At 48.6% G+C, this 14,667-nt stretch overlaps 1 protein-coding gene and 1 pseudogene across 9 annotated transcripts in view; one reads left to right on the top strand and one right to left on the bottom strand.

Annotated features, from left to right (window-relative positions):
- HFM1 (helicase for meiosis 1) overlaps positions 1-14,667 on the bottom strand; it is a 984,377-nt gene that overhangs the window by 130,579 nt on the left and 839,131 nt on the right. The gene's annotated exons all lie outside the window — the stretch shown is intronic.
- LOC134964624 (5S ribosomal RNA) lies at positions 6,180-6,297 on the top strand (annotated as a pseudogene).

Genomic DNA, 14,667 nt, shown 5'->3' with positions numbered 1-14,667 from the left:
CAGACCTCACAGACTGTGAGCACAAAACCAGCGCCGGATTCCCTGCCGTGCACAGAGCCTGTAACCACTACACAGTAAAAACCCGGACCGGAGTATCAGCTGCGCTCAGGTTACTTCGCTAACACTTGCCTCCCGGTTGCCATGGCGACGTGGCAGTACAGAACAGGAGATCCTAACACTGTGTTAAAAACCAAGTTAAGACTGAGTTCCCAGGGTCAGATCAGCTGACAGAACTCATGGACGAGACTTGGGCTACGCCCAATAAGAATTTTAGAATTCCTAAGAAATGGAATTCAGATTATCCTCTTCCAGCTAGGGCATGGTTTCCCAAACTGTGCGCCGCGGCTCCCTGGGGTGCCGCAGCGCTGTCACAGGGGTGCCGCAGCCTGAAGTTAGCCGTTGACAGGGAGGATGGAAGGGGAGACTGTGTGCTGCAGGAGCGGCGGGCGGGCAGTGAGTAGTCCGCCTGGGGGGGGAGTGCGGGCGGCTGTCCAGTATGTAGTTAGCCGGGGGGGGGGGGGGGTGCAGCAACAAGTAAGTAATCAGCGTGGGGGCGGGGCACGGGCGGCTGGAGCGGCCGTCTATTAAGCAATCGCCGGGGGAAGGGGGAGCGCGGGCGGCTGAAGCGCCCATCTAGTAAGCAATGTGTAATCAGCTGGCGCCGTGGGGGGGGGGGGGGGGTGAGGGAGGGAGAGTGCGGGATGTCTGCGGCTAGGTACAGCCGAAGTCAGCCAGTTGATCGGCTGCAGGGGGGGGTGTTGTGCTCTCAGGTGCAGGGGAAGGGGGGAGGATGTTGTGCTCTCAGGTGCAGGGGGGGGAGGATGTTGTGCTCTCAGGTACAGGGGGGGTAACCGGTGACTGGAGTCACCTGGCAGGTAAGGGGTGGTGTTATGCGGGATGTGCTTGTGTGCAGGGGGAACCTGTGAGTGTAATAATCAGTGGAGAGTGCGGCTGCAAGCAGGCTGGAGTGGCGAAGGAGTGCGCTGGAGTGGCCAAGGAGCTGGCTGAAAAAGTGAGTAATGCTGCATTGGGAAATCTATAGGAGGGGGGTGCCTGCTGTAAGTGACTTAAGGGCCCTACACACTCGGCGACCCGCCGCCGAGCTGCCTGACGGCCGATATGGCCGTCAAACGACCCGGCGGTGGAGGGGGAGGTGATGGGGGGAGTGAAGTTTCTTCACTCCCCCCGTGACCCGGCTCCATAGCCCTGCATGCTAATATGGACAAGATTGTCCATATTGGCCTGCAGGTATGAACGAGCCGGCACCAACGATCGACAAGCGCCGGGCCGCACATCGTTCATCGGTGGTGCCTACACACTGAAAGATATGAACGAGTTCTCATTCATTAATGAACAAGAACGTTCATATCGTTCAGTAAAATCTTTAAGTGTGTATGTAGGGCCCCTTTACATGACGACAAGCTGGTAAGCAGCTGGGGGGCTGGTCTTGGTGCATGGATGCACAGGAGCCTTTTTAGATTGATTTATTTGACTGCAAAAAAAACTGTTATTTTATACAAAGCCTGGGTTTTATTTTTTTAATGGATGCAGGTGTTCGCTGCGCGGCGGTGAGGCTAAAAAAACGGCACTTCTGCGTATGCCTCGCAATGCGCACGCGCGACGTACTAGTACAACGACCAATGTAGTTTCACACAGGGTCTAGCGATGCATTTCAGTCGCAATGGCTGCCGCAGAGTGATTGACATGATGTGGGCGTTTCTGGGTGGCAACTGACAGTTTTCAGGGAGTGTTCGGAAAAACGCAGGCGTGCCAGGGAAAACGCAGGCGTGGCTGGGTGAACGCAGGGCATGTTTGCGATGTCAAATCCGGAAACTGAATGGTCTGAAGTGATCGCAAGCGCTGAGTAGGTTTTGAGCTGCTATAAAACTGCACAAATTATTTTTGTAGCCGTTCTGAGATGAAAGCGTTCGCACTTCTGCAAAGCTAATATACACTCCCATAGGGCGGTGGCTTAGCGTTTGCATGGCAGCAAAAAACTGCTAGCGAGCGACCAACTCGGAATGACCCCAATAGGGGAGTATTCATGTACACTACGGAAAATAAATTGATACTTATCACTATACATCGTAATTATTTTGGCGTAAGGGTGCCATGAAAAAGTCAGGGAGACCCAAAGGGTGCCTTGGACTAAAAAAGTTTGGGAACCACTGAGCTAGGGATTGTTTAAAAAGGAAGGTGGCTCCTAAAGTAGATACGCAAGTGATTCGATTAGTGCGAAAATCTACATTACTTTTGCCTTCAACATCATTAAATGATATCACGGATAGGAGAGTGGATGGTTTTTAAAAAAAACATTTTTTCCATGTCTGGGGCAGTCACAAGGCCAGCCATGGCTTCAGCTTGGATGGCAAAGGCAGAACCCAGACAGAGGGCTGTGACGTGCATGTCATGCGATGCAAAGCCCAAACCCCCTTGCAGGGTTCCCTGGTAAAAACCACTGGCACATTAAGATAGATACACACCTAAAGATTAATCTGTCCAATCTGGCTGGTTGGAAGGAAAAACAGGATTTGAATTACCTACCGGTAAATCCTTTTCTCGTAGTCTGTAGAGAATACTGGGGTCCACATTAGTACCATGGGGTCAACTAGGAGCCTTGGGCACTTTTAGAAATCAATAGTGTGCACTGTCTCCTCCCTCTATGCCCCTCTTACCAGACTCAGTATAGGAAACTGCCCGAGGAGACGGACATACTTTGAGAGAAGGATATAAAAATAGGATTTTGATAACCTACCGGTAAATCCTTTTCTCCTAGTCGGTAGAGGATGCTGGGGACGACATCTAGACCATGGGGTATAGACGGGATCCGCAGGAGACATGGGCACTTTAAAGACTTTTCATTGGGTGTGAACTGGCTCCTCCCTCTATGCCCCTCCTCCAGACCTCAGTTGTAGGAACTGTGCCCAGGGAGGAACTCCCCAAAGACTTGTCACCTCTGCGAAGACTTCTTGGTGGAGGCCCCCCTCGCCTGGATGGAGATCGTGTCTGCTGAGGAAGTATGCTTCCCAGTTGTCTACTCCCGGAATGAATATTGCCGACAGAGCTTGTAGATGTTTTACTGCCCAGCGGAGGATTTTTGTCGCCTCCGCCATTGCCGCTCTGCTTTTCGTTCCGCCCTGCCTGTTTATGTATGCGACTGCTGTTACATTGTCCGCCTGGATCTGCACGGGATGGTCTTTAAGAAGATGTACCGCTTGTTGAAGGCCGTTGTAAATGGCTCTTAGCTCCAGAACGTTTATGTGAAGGCAGGCTTCCTGTTGTGACCAACATCCCTGGAAGTTTTCTCCCTGAGAGACTGCTCCCCAGCCTAGGAGACTTGCATCCGTGGTTACCAGGGCCCAGTCCTGAATCCCGAACCTGCGTCCCTCTAGTAGGTGAGAGCTGTGTAACCACCACAGGAGCGAAATCCTGTTTTTTTTATGACAGGATTATCTTTCTGTGCATGTGTAGGTGTGACCCCGACCACTTGTCCAACAGGTCCCACTGGAATACTCTGGCATGGAACCTGCCAAACTGTATGGCCTCGTAGGCCGCCACCATCTTCCCCAACAACCGAATGCACTGATGGATCGACACACTTGATGGTTTCAATATCTGTTTTACCATTTTCTGGATTTCCAGAGCCTTTTCCAGCGGAAGAAATACTCTCTGAACTTCTGTGTTCAGAATCATCCCGAGGAAAGACAACCTTGTCGTCGGTTCCAACTGTGACTTTGGGTAATTTATGATCCACCCGTGTTGTAAGAGTATTGACAGAGAGAGTGATATGTTTTGTAACAACTGTTCCCTGGATCTCGCCTTTATCAGGAGGTCGTTCAGATAAGGAATTATATTGACTCCTTTCTGACGAAGGAGAACCATCATCTCCGCCATCAACTTGGTGAATACCCTCGGCGCCGTGGAGAGACCGAAAGGTAACGTCTGGAATTGGTAATGGCAATCCTGAACCGCGAATCTCAGATAAGCCTGGTGAGGAGGATAAATGGGAACATGCAGGTAAGCATCCTTTATGTCCACCGACACCAAGTAGTCCCCCTCCTCCAGACTGGCAATCACTGCCCGAAGTGATTCCATCTTGAACTTGAACCTTTTTAGGTAACCATTCAGATCCTTTAGATTTAGGATCGGTCTGACCGAGCCGTCCGGCTTCGGAACCACAAAGAGGCTTGAATAAAAACCCCTCCCTTGTTGTGACAATGGTACCAGGACTATGACCTGGTCTTGACATAATTTTTGGAGTGCCGCTGTTATTGCTTCTCTTTCTAACGGAGAAACTGGCAAGGTCGATTTGAAAAATCGGCATGGGGGAACGTCTTGAAACTCCAGCTTGTACCCCTGGGATACTATTTGCAACACCCAGGGATCCAGGCCAGACAGAATACAATCCTGGCTGAAGAGTCTGAGACATGCCCCCACCCGAGCGGCCTGCCACAAGGGAGCTCCAGCATCATGCTGGGGATTTGGCAGAAGTAGGGGTAGACTTCTGCTCTTGGGAACCAGGAACCGCTGTGGGCTTCTTTCCCCTTCCCCTACCTGCAAAGAAGGGGAAACCTCTCGTCTTTTTGTATTTATTGGGCCGAAAGGACTGCATTTGCAGGTGATAGGTCTTTTTTGCCGGTGCAGGCGCAGAGGGCAAAAATGTCGACTTACCTGCGGTAGCCGCCGAGACTAACGCATCCAGGCCATCGCCAAATAAGGCCTCACCTTTATATGGGAGAGCCTCCATGTTTCTTTTGGAATCTGCATCCGCGTTCCACTGGCGAATCCACAACGCCTGCCTAGCCGATACTGCCATAGTAGCGGCCTGTGAACTCAAGAGTCCAGGCGGCAGCGTCCTTGATATTCCCTAACTTAAGGAGTATCTCATCTTTATCAATCGTGTCAATATCTGATGGCACGCTTTCTGACCATTTTTCAATAGCGCGACTCACCCATGCGCAGGCAATAGTGGGCCAAATCAGTGTACCATTGGTAACATAAATGGATTTCAATGTCGTTTCCATTTTGCGGTCTGCCGGCTCTTTAAGAGAAGCCGTGCCTGGAGCAGGGAGAATTACCTTCGTTGTCAACCTGGAAAGTGCACTGTCTAACACAGGGGATGACTCCCATTTTTCCTGTCCTCAGCCGGGAAAGGGTAAGCTATGTGAATCCTTTTGGGAATACGAAATCTTTTATCAGGATTCACCCACATCCCTTCAAACAGAGCATTTAGTTCATGTGAAGGGGGGAACGTGACTTTGGACTTCTTTTCCTTACATAAATACGCCTTCTCCTGAGGTACAGGAGTGGTTTCTGTAACCTCCAACACGTCCCTTATAGCCACAATCATATATTGTATATTTTTTGCCAATTTATGATCTATCTCTCTGGATTCACTATCGTCGACACAAGAGTCAGAATCCGTGTCGGTATCAGTGATTGCCTTGTTTTTTTGTATTGCTGACTGCACCCAGTAGTTTTAGAGCAAAACTTGTGTTTTATTACTATTTATTACCTAACCATTTTTTCTATACACTCACAGCAAATCTTCAAAATATTCCCATTGATATGGGATTTCTGGAACTCCCTCTCATCCTGTTCAAACATTTTTTGTGGCTCTGCAAGGCATTATGTAAACAGAGCACCATTGTGTCATAAAACAGGACAGCAGAAGTTTTCTTCTATCTTCCTTCTGTTTCAGTGTCGTTTCTCACCACCCTCTCATTTTCTCATTCGATGCCCAGGCAGATGATAAAAAAGCAGAAGTGTTGTCTAACATCAGACCTGATTCACTATCACTAAAACTGTTTGCAGTAGTAATATACTATTATCCATTCAGCACACCCATAAAACGTGGGGAGTTCATACAGATATCTCCGATCAGACCCTTATGGTCCTCAGTGCACTTGTTTCCCACATGTTTTTCAGCAGCCCCTAGGTGTGATTTTTTTTCACCTATGGTCAAATCACACGGAATGTATAATTTTGCCTGATTTTTTTGAAACCAGGCACTGTGGGCCGGGTTAGTACCTGGTTGGGAGACCCTCAGTGAATACCAGGTACCACAGGTATTTTTCATATATATGATTTATGAGCACCCAGCAATCATACAGGAAAGCTGGGATTTCTCTCAGATCCCACAATACATGGTTCCCAGTGTTATCAGGTGTGATATATCTACATGCGGTCAAACCACACTGAGTATGCCCAACCTCGTCTGATCTTGGAAGCCAAGCACTGTGGGCCAGGTCAGTACCTGGGTGGGAGACCACCAGAGAATACCAGGTACTGCAGGTATTTTTATCCAAACCAAGGACACAGGACCTAGAACCAAGCAATACATTCCATATTCAATTAGAATTTTTTGTGGAGCCCGGCATATATCTTATTTTACGTTTTCTCTTACTCCCTGTGATATCGTTATCTGAGTTTATATTGTTCTATATTCAGGAGAAGAGATTATTCATTTATTTGTCAATATTGGAGACATATATATTTTCGCTCACTGAGCTACCATGCCAGATTTGTAACAATCACATCAACTGATGTTTATTCTGATGGATTGATAAAAGTAATTTACTTAGTTGTTATTTCTTTTTTTGCCTTAAAGCCATTATTTTAAGAAGGTATAGAATAAAAGTTACATTTTAAACCCAACATTTTTTCATAATTTTCAACAAAAGTGTGCCCCAGAAGAGACACATAGGCCAGTATTTACTAAAAATCCGAGTTTGGCCGATTTGTGTTTTTTTCCCAACACGGGAATTCACTAAGCACAAATCTCGGCAGTGTTTGGGACATTCGTAATGGTTTGAACGGCAAAGTACACAAATACGAATGAATAGACCATCGGTCAAACGTGGCTGTTATTTCCTACAACACGGGTATTCACTATTCATTCGTATTTGGGTGTTAGTCTCTGAGTGCTCAAGTGCGGGTGTATTTTTTTGCGAAGCGTTAAAAAAAGCAGCAAAAAAATAGACCTGCTTTTTCCAGTCGAGTTTGGATAACCATTCACGGATCAGTGAGATCCGTGCATGGTTATCTATGGGAAAGGGTCTGTTTAATGTAAACACTGGGAAAAAAATTTGCGTGGGGTCCCCCCTCCTAAGCATAACCAGCCTCGGGCTCTTTGAGCTGGTCCTGGTTGCAAAAATATGGGAAAAAAATTGACAGGGGTTCCCCCATATTTTAACAACCAGCACCGGGCTCTGCGCCTGGTCCTGGTGCCAAAAATACGGGGGACAAAAAGCGTAGGGGTCCCCCGTATTTTTGGAACCAGCACCGGGCTCCACTAGTCAGAGAGATAATGCCACAGCCGGGGGACACTTTTATATAGGTCCCTGCGGCCCTGGCATTAAATCACTAACTAGTCAACCCTGGCCGGGGTACCCTGGAGGAGTGGGAACCCCTTAAATCAAGGGGTCCCCCCTCCAACCACCCAAGGGCCAGGGGTGAAGCCCGAGGCTGTCCCCCCCATCCAAGGGCTGCGGATGTGGGGCTGATAGCCTTGTGAAAAAAATAGAATATTGTTTTTTGTAGCAGTACTACAAGTCCCAGCAAGCCTCCCCCGCAAGCTGGTACTTGGAGAACCACAAGTACCAGCATGTGGTGGAAAAACGGGCCCGCTGGTACCTGTAGTACTACTACAAAAAAATACCCAAATAAAATAAGAATTTACTTACCGATAATTCTATTTCTCGGAGTCCGTAGTGGATGCTGGGGTTCCTGAAAGGACCATGGGGAATAGCGGCTCCGCAGGAGACAGGGCACAAAAAAGTAAAGCTTTTACCAGATCAGGTGGTGTGCACTGGCTCCTCCCCCTATGACCCTCCTCCAGACTCCAGTTAGGTACTGTGCCCGGACGAGCGTACACAATAAGGGAGGCAATTTGAATCCCGGGTAAGACTCATACCAGCCACACCAATCACACCGTACAACTTGTGATCTAAACCCAGTTAACAGTATGATAACAGAAAGAGCCTCTTAAAGATGGCTCCTTAACAATATAACCCGAATTTGTTAACAATAACTATGTACAGTATTGCAGATAATCCGCACTTGGGATGGGCGCCCAGCATCCACTACGGACTCCGAGAAATAGAATTATCGGTAAGTAAATTCTTATTTTCTCTATCGTCCTAAGTGGATGCTGGGGTTCCTGAAAGGACCATGGGGATTATACCAAAGCTCCCAAACGGGCGGGAGAGTGCGGATGACTCTGCAGCACCGAATGAGAGAATTCCAAGTCCTCTTTTGCCAGGGTATCAAATTTGTAGAATTTTACAAACGTGTTTTCCCCCGACCACGTAGCTGCTCGGCAGAATTGTAATGCCGAGACCCCTCGGGCAGCCGCCCAAGATGAGCCCACCTTCCTTGTGGAATGGGCCTTAACAGATTTAGGCTGTGGCAGGCCTGCCACAGAATGAGCAAGTTGAATTGTGTTACAAATCCAACGAGCAATCGTCTGCTTAGAAGCAGGGGCACCCAACTTGTTGGGTGCATATAGTATCAACAGCGAGTCAGATTTTCTGACTTCAGCCGTCCTTGAAATGTATATTTTTAAGGCTCTGACAACGTCCAACAACTTGGAGTCCTCCAAGTCGCCAGTGGCCGCAGGCACCACAATAGGTTGGTTCAGGTGAAACGCTGATACCACCTTAGGGAGAAAATGCGGACGAGTCCTCAGTTCTGCCCTATCCGAATGGAAGATTAGATAAGGGCTTTTATAAGATAAAGCCGCCAATTCAGATACTCTCCTGGCGGAAGCCAGGGCCAGTAACATAGTCACTTTCCATGTGAGATATTTAAAATCCACCTTTTTCAATGGTTCAAACCAATGGGATTTGAGGAAATCTAAAACTACATTTAGATCCCACGGTGCCACCGGAGGCACCACAGGAGGCTGTATATGCAGTACTCCTTTAACAAAAGTCTGTACCTCAGGAACTGAGGCCAATTCTTTTTGGAAGAATATTGACAGGGCCGAAATTTGAACCTTAATAGATCTCAATTTGAGACCCATAGACAATCCTGATTGTAGGAAATGTAGGAAACGACCCAGTTGAAATTCCTCCGTCGGAACACTCCGATCCTCGCACCACGCGACATATTTTCGCCAAATGCGGTGATAATGTTTCGCGGTGACTTCCTTCCTTGCCTTAATCAAGGTAGGAATGACTTCTTCTGGAATGCCTTTCCCTTTTAGGATCTGGCGTTCAACCGCCATGCCGTCAAACGCAGCCGCGGTAAGTCTTGAAAGAGACAGGGACCCTGTTGTAGCAGGTCCCTTCTCAGAAGTAGAGGGCACGGGTCGTCCGTGACCAACTCTTGAAGTTCCGGGTACCAAGTCCTTCTTGGCCAATCCGGAGCCACTAGTATTGTTCTTACTCCTCCTCACCGTATAATCTTCAATACCTTTGGTATGAGAGGCAGAGGAGGAAACACATATACTGATTTGTACACCCAAGGTGTTACCAGTGCGTCCACAGCTATTGCCTGTGGATCTCTTGACCTGGCGCAATACTTGTCCAGTTTCTTGTTGAGGCGAGACGCCATCATGTCTACCATTGGTCTTTCCCAACAGTTTATTAGCATGTGGAAGACTTCTGGATGAAGACCCCCCTCTCCCGGGTGAATATCGTGTCTGCTGAGGAAGTCTGCTTCCCAGTTGTCCACGCCCGGGAAGAACACTGCTGACAGTGCTATTACGTGATTCTCCGCCCAGCGAAGAATCTTGGCAGCTTCTGCCATTGCACTCCTGCTTCTTGTGCCGCCCTGTCTGTTTACATGGGCGACCGCCGTGATGTTGTCCGACTGAATCAACACCGGTTTTCCTTGCAGGAGTGGTTCCGCCTGGCTTAGAGCATTTTAGATTGCTCTTAGTACCAGAATGTTTATGTGAAGAGACTTTTCCAGGTTCGTCCATACCCCCTGGAAGTTTCTTCCTTGTGTGACTGCTCCCCAACCTCTCAGGCTGGCGTCCGTGGTCACCAGGATCAAATCCTGTATGCCGAATCTGCGGCCCTCCAATAGATGAGCCTTTTGCAACCACCACAGAAGATATACCCTTGTCCTTGGCGACAGGGTTATTCGCAGGTGCATCTGAGGATGCGACCCTGACCATTTGTCCAACAGATCCCTTTGGAAAATTCTTGCATGGAATCTGCCGAATGGAATTGCTTCGTAAAAAGCCACCATTTTTCCCAGGACTCTTGTGCATTGATGTACAGACACCTTTCCTGGTTTTAGGAGGTTCCTGACAGGTCGGATAACTCCTTGGCTTTTTCCTCGGGAAGAAAAACCTTTTTCTGAACCGTGTCCAGAATCATCCCTAGGAACAGCAGACGTATCGTCGGAAAACAGCTGCGATTCTTGGAATATTTAGAATCCAGTCGTGCCGTCGAAGAACTACTTTAGATAGTGCTCTTCCGACCTCCAACTGTTCTCTGGAACTTGCCCTTTTTAGGTCGTGCAAGTAAGGGATAATTTAGATGCCTTTTTTCTTTGAAGAAACATCTTTTCGGCCATTACCTTGGTAAAAAGGCCCGGGGTGCCGTGGATAATTCAAACGGCATCGTCTGAAACTGATATTGACAGTTCTGTACCACGAAACAGAGGTACCCTTGATGAGAAGGACAAAATTTGGACATGGAGGTAATCCTTGATGTCCAGGGACACCATATAGTCCCCTTTTTTCCGGTTCGCTATCACTGCTCTGAGTGACTTTATCTCGATTTGAACCTTTTATGTAAGTGTTCAAAACATTTTAGATTTAGACTATGTGTCACCAAGCCGTCTGGCTTCAGTACCACAATATAGTGTGGAAAAATAATACCCTTTTCCTTGTCGTAGGAGGGGTACTTTGATTATCACCTGCTGGATATACAGCTTGTGAATTGTTTCCAATGCTGCCTCCCTGTCGGAGGGAGCCGTTGGTAAAGCAGACTTCAGGAACCTGCGAGGAGAAGATGTCTCGACTCTCCAATCTTTACCCCTGGGATAATACTCGTACGATCTAGGGGTCAACTTGCGAGTGATCCCACTGCGCCCTGAGACTCTTGAGACTACCCCCCCACCTTGAGTCCGCTTGCACGGCCCCAGCGTCATGCTGAGGACTTGGCAGACGCGGTGGAGGGCTTCTTTTCCTGGGAAAGGGCTGCCTGCTGCAGTCTACTTCCCTTACCTCTATGTCTGGGCAGATATGACTGGCCTTTTGCCTGCATGCCCTCATGGGAAAGGAAAGATTGAGGCTGAAAAGACGGTGTCTTTTTTAGCTGAGATGTAACTTGGGGTAAAAAAGGTTGGATTTCCCAGCTGTTGCTGTGGTCCCCAGGTCCGATGGACCGACCCCCAAATAACTCCTTCCCTTTATACAGCAATACTTCCATCTGCCGTATGGGATCTGTATCACCTGACCACTGTCGTGTCCCTGACATCTTCTGGGAGATATGGACAACGCACTTATCTTGATGCCAGAGAGCAAATATCCCTCTGTGCATCTCACATACATATATATAGAATGCATCCTATTAAATGCTCTACATGAATAAAATATTTTCAGTCAGGGAATCCGACCAAGCCAACCCAGCACTGCATCTCCAGGCTGATGGCGATCGCTGGTCGCAGTATAACCACCGTATGTGTGTATATACTTTTTAGGATATTTTTCCAGCTTCCTATCAGCTGGCTCCTTGAGGGCGGCCGTATCTGGAGACGGTAACGCCACTTGATAAGCGTGTGAGCGCCTTATCACCCTAAGGGGTGTTTCCCAACGTACCCTAATTTCTGGCGGGAAAGGGTATAACGCCAATATTTGCTATCGGGGTAACCCTACGCATCATCACACACTTCATTTTATTTTATCTGATTCAGGAAAAACTACAGGTAGTTTTTTCACTCCCACATAATACCCTTTCTTGTGGTACTTGTAGTATCAGAAACACGTAACACCTCCTTCATTGCCCTTAACGTGTGGCCCTAATGAGAAATACGTTTGTTTATTCACCGTCGACACTGTATTCAGTGTCCGTGTCTGTGTCGACCGACTGAGGTAAATGGGCGTTTTTAAAACCCCTGACGGTGTTTCTGAGACGCCTGGACCGGTCCTAATAGATTGTCGGCCGTCTCATGTCGTCAACCGACCTTGCAGCGTGTTGACATTCTCACGTAATTCTCTAAATAAGCCATCCATTCCGGTGTCGACTCCCTAGAGAGTGACATCACCATTACAGGCAATTTCTCCGCCTCCTCACCAACATCGTCCTCATACATGTCGACACACACGTACCGACACACAGCACACACACCGGGAATGCTCTGACAGAGGACAGGACCCACTAGCCCTTTGGGGAGACAGAGGGAGAGTCTGCCAGCACACACCAAAAACGCTATAATTATATAGGGACAACCTTATATAAGTGTTTCTCCCTTATAGCATCTTTTATATATATACAATATCGCCAAAATCAGTGCCCCCCCTCTCTGTTTTAACCCTGTTTCTGTAGTGCAGTGCAGGGGAGAGCCTGGGAGCCTTCTCTCCAGCTTTTCTGTGAGAGAAAATGGCGCTGTGTGCTGAGGAGATAGGCCCCGCCCCTTTTTCGGCGGGCTCGTCTCCCGCTATTTTTGAAGTTAGGCAGGGGTTAAATATCTCCATATAGCCTCTGTGGGCTATATGTGAGGTATTTTTTGCCTCTAATAAGGTTTTTATTTGCCTCTCAGAGCGCCCCCCCCAGCGCTCTGCACCCTCAGTGACTGTTGTGTGAAGTGTGCTGAGAGGAAAATGGCGCACAGCTGCAGTGCTGTGCGCTACCTTTATGAAGACTCAGGAGTCTTCAGCCGCCGATTTTGGACCTCTTCTCTCTTCAGCGTCTGCAAGGGGGCCGGCGGCGCGGCTCCGGTGACCATCCAGGCTGTACCTGTGATCGTCCCTCTGGAGCTAGTGTCCAGTAGCCAAGCAGCAAATCCACTCTGCACGCAGGTGAGTTCACTACTTCTCCCCTAAGTCCCTCGTTGCAGTGATCCTGTTGCCAGCAGGACTCACTGTAAAGTAAAAAACCTAAGCTAAACTTTCTCTAAGCAGCTCTTTAGGAGAGCCACCTAGATTGCACCCTTCTCGTTCGGGCACAAAATCTAACTGGAGTCTGGAGGAGGGTCATAGGGGGAGGAGCCAGTGCACACCACCTGATCTGGTAAAAGCTTTACTTTTTTGTGCCCTGTCTCCTGCGGAGCCGCTATTCCCCATGGTCCTTTCAGGAACCCCAGCATCCACTTAGGACGATAGAGAAAAACAGAACTCACACACCTTGAAAGTACAACTTTATTACATACATGCACACCTACATTCACACATACTTACCTATGTTCACACGAGGGTCGGTCCACTTCTCCACGTACTTGGCAAAAAAACAAACCGAAAAAGCCGAACCACGCACTGAAAGGGGTCCCATGTTTACACATGGGACCCCTTTCCCCGACTGCCGGGACCACCCCGTGACTCTTGTCAGAGAGAGTCCCTTCAGCCAATCAGGGAGCGCCACGAAAGTAACCTCACCGCTGACCGCAAAGTTCCCACCATTGGATACAATGGAGCGCATAGGCGCAACATTGTATCTCTGCCGTGTCCAGCCTCACTGACACTACAGGAGCACACAGCCAATCAGGAGAGTGCCACGACGTGGCGCTCACTGATTGGCTGAAGGGACCCTCTTTGACAGGAGTCAGGGGAGGTCCTGGCAGTCGGGGAAAGGGGTCCCATGTGTAAACATGGGACCCCTTTCAGTGCGTGGTTGGGTTTCCTATTTGTTTTTTTGCCAAGTACGTGGATTACAAGCTCAGAAGAGGACAGATCTACACTGGATTTTTGTGAGTATAATTTTAATTTCAGGTAACCCATGGATTCTACTTGGAGAAGTGGACCGATAGGTAAGTATGTCTGAATGTAGGTGTGCATGTATGTAATAAAGTTGTACTTTCAAAAAGTGAGTTCTGTTTTTATTTGGGTATTTTTTTGTAGTAGTACTACAGGTATCAGCGGGCCCATTTTTCCACCGCAAGCTGGTACTTGTGATTCTCCAAGTGCCAGCTTGCGGGGAAGGCTTGCTGGGACTTGTAGTACTGCTACAAAAAAACAATATTCTATTTTTTTCACAAGGCTATCAGCCCCCTATCCGCAGCCCTTGGATGGGGGGACAGCCTCGGGCTTCACCCCTGGCCCTTGGGTGGCTGGAGGGGGGGGGGGCCTTGATTTAAGGGGTTCCCACTCCTCCAGGGTACCCCGGCCAGGGGTGACTAGTTAGTGATTTAATGCCAGGGCCGCAGGGACCTATATAAAAGTGTCCCCCGGCTGTGGCATTATCTCTCTGACTAGTGGAGCCCGGTGCTGGTTCCAAAAATACGGGGGACCCCTACGCTTTTTGTCCCCCGTATTTTTGGCACCAGGACCAGGCGCAGAGCCCGGTGCTGGTTGTTAAAATATGGGGGAACCCCTGTCAATTTTTTTCCCATATTTTTGCAACCAGGACCGGCTGAAAGAGCCCCGAGGCTGGTTGTGCTTAGGAGGGGGGACCCCACGCAATTTGTTTCTTGATTTTTAACACTTTACATTTTTTTAAAAAGGTGCACAATGAAGCCCTGCACGGATCTCACAGATCCGGCCGGGATTCCTTG

Source organism: Pseudophryne corroboree, chromosome 9 (assembly GCF_028390025.1).
Source record: "Pseudophryne corroboree isolate aPseCor3 chromosome 9, aPseCor3.hap2, whole genome shotgun sequence".
In the NCBI taxonomy this organism is placed as follows: Eukaryota; Metazoa; Chordata; class Amphibia; order Anura; family Myobatrachidae; genus Pseudophryne; species Pseudophryne corroboree.
This window is presented reverse-complemented; position numbering and strand designations above follow the sequence as displayed.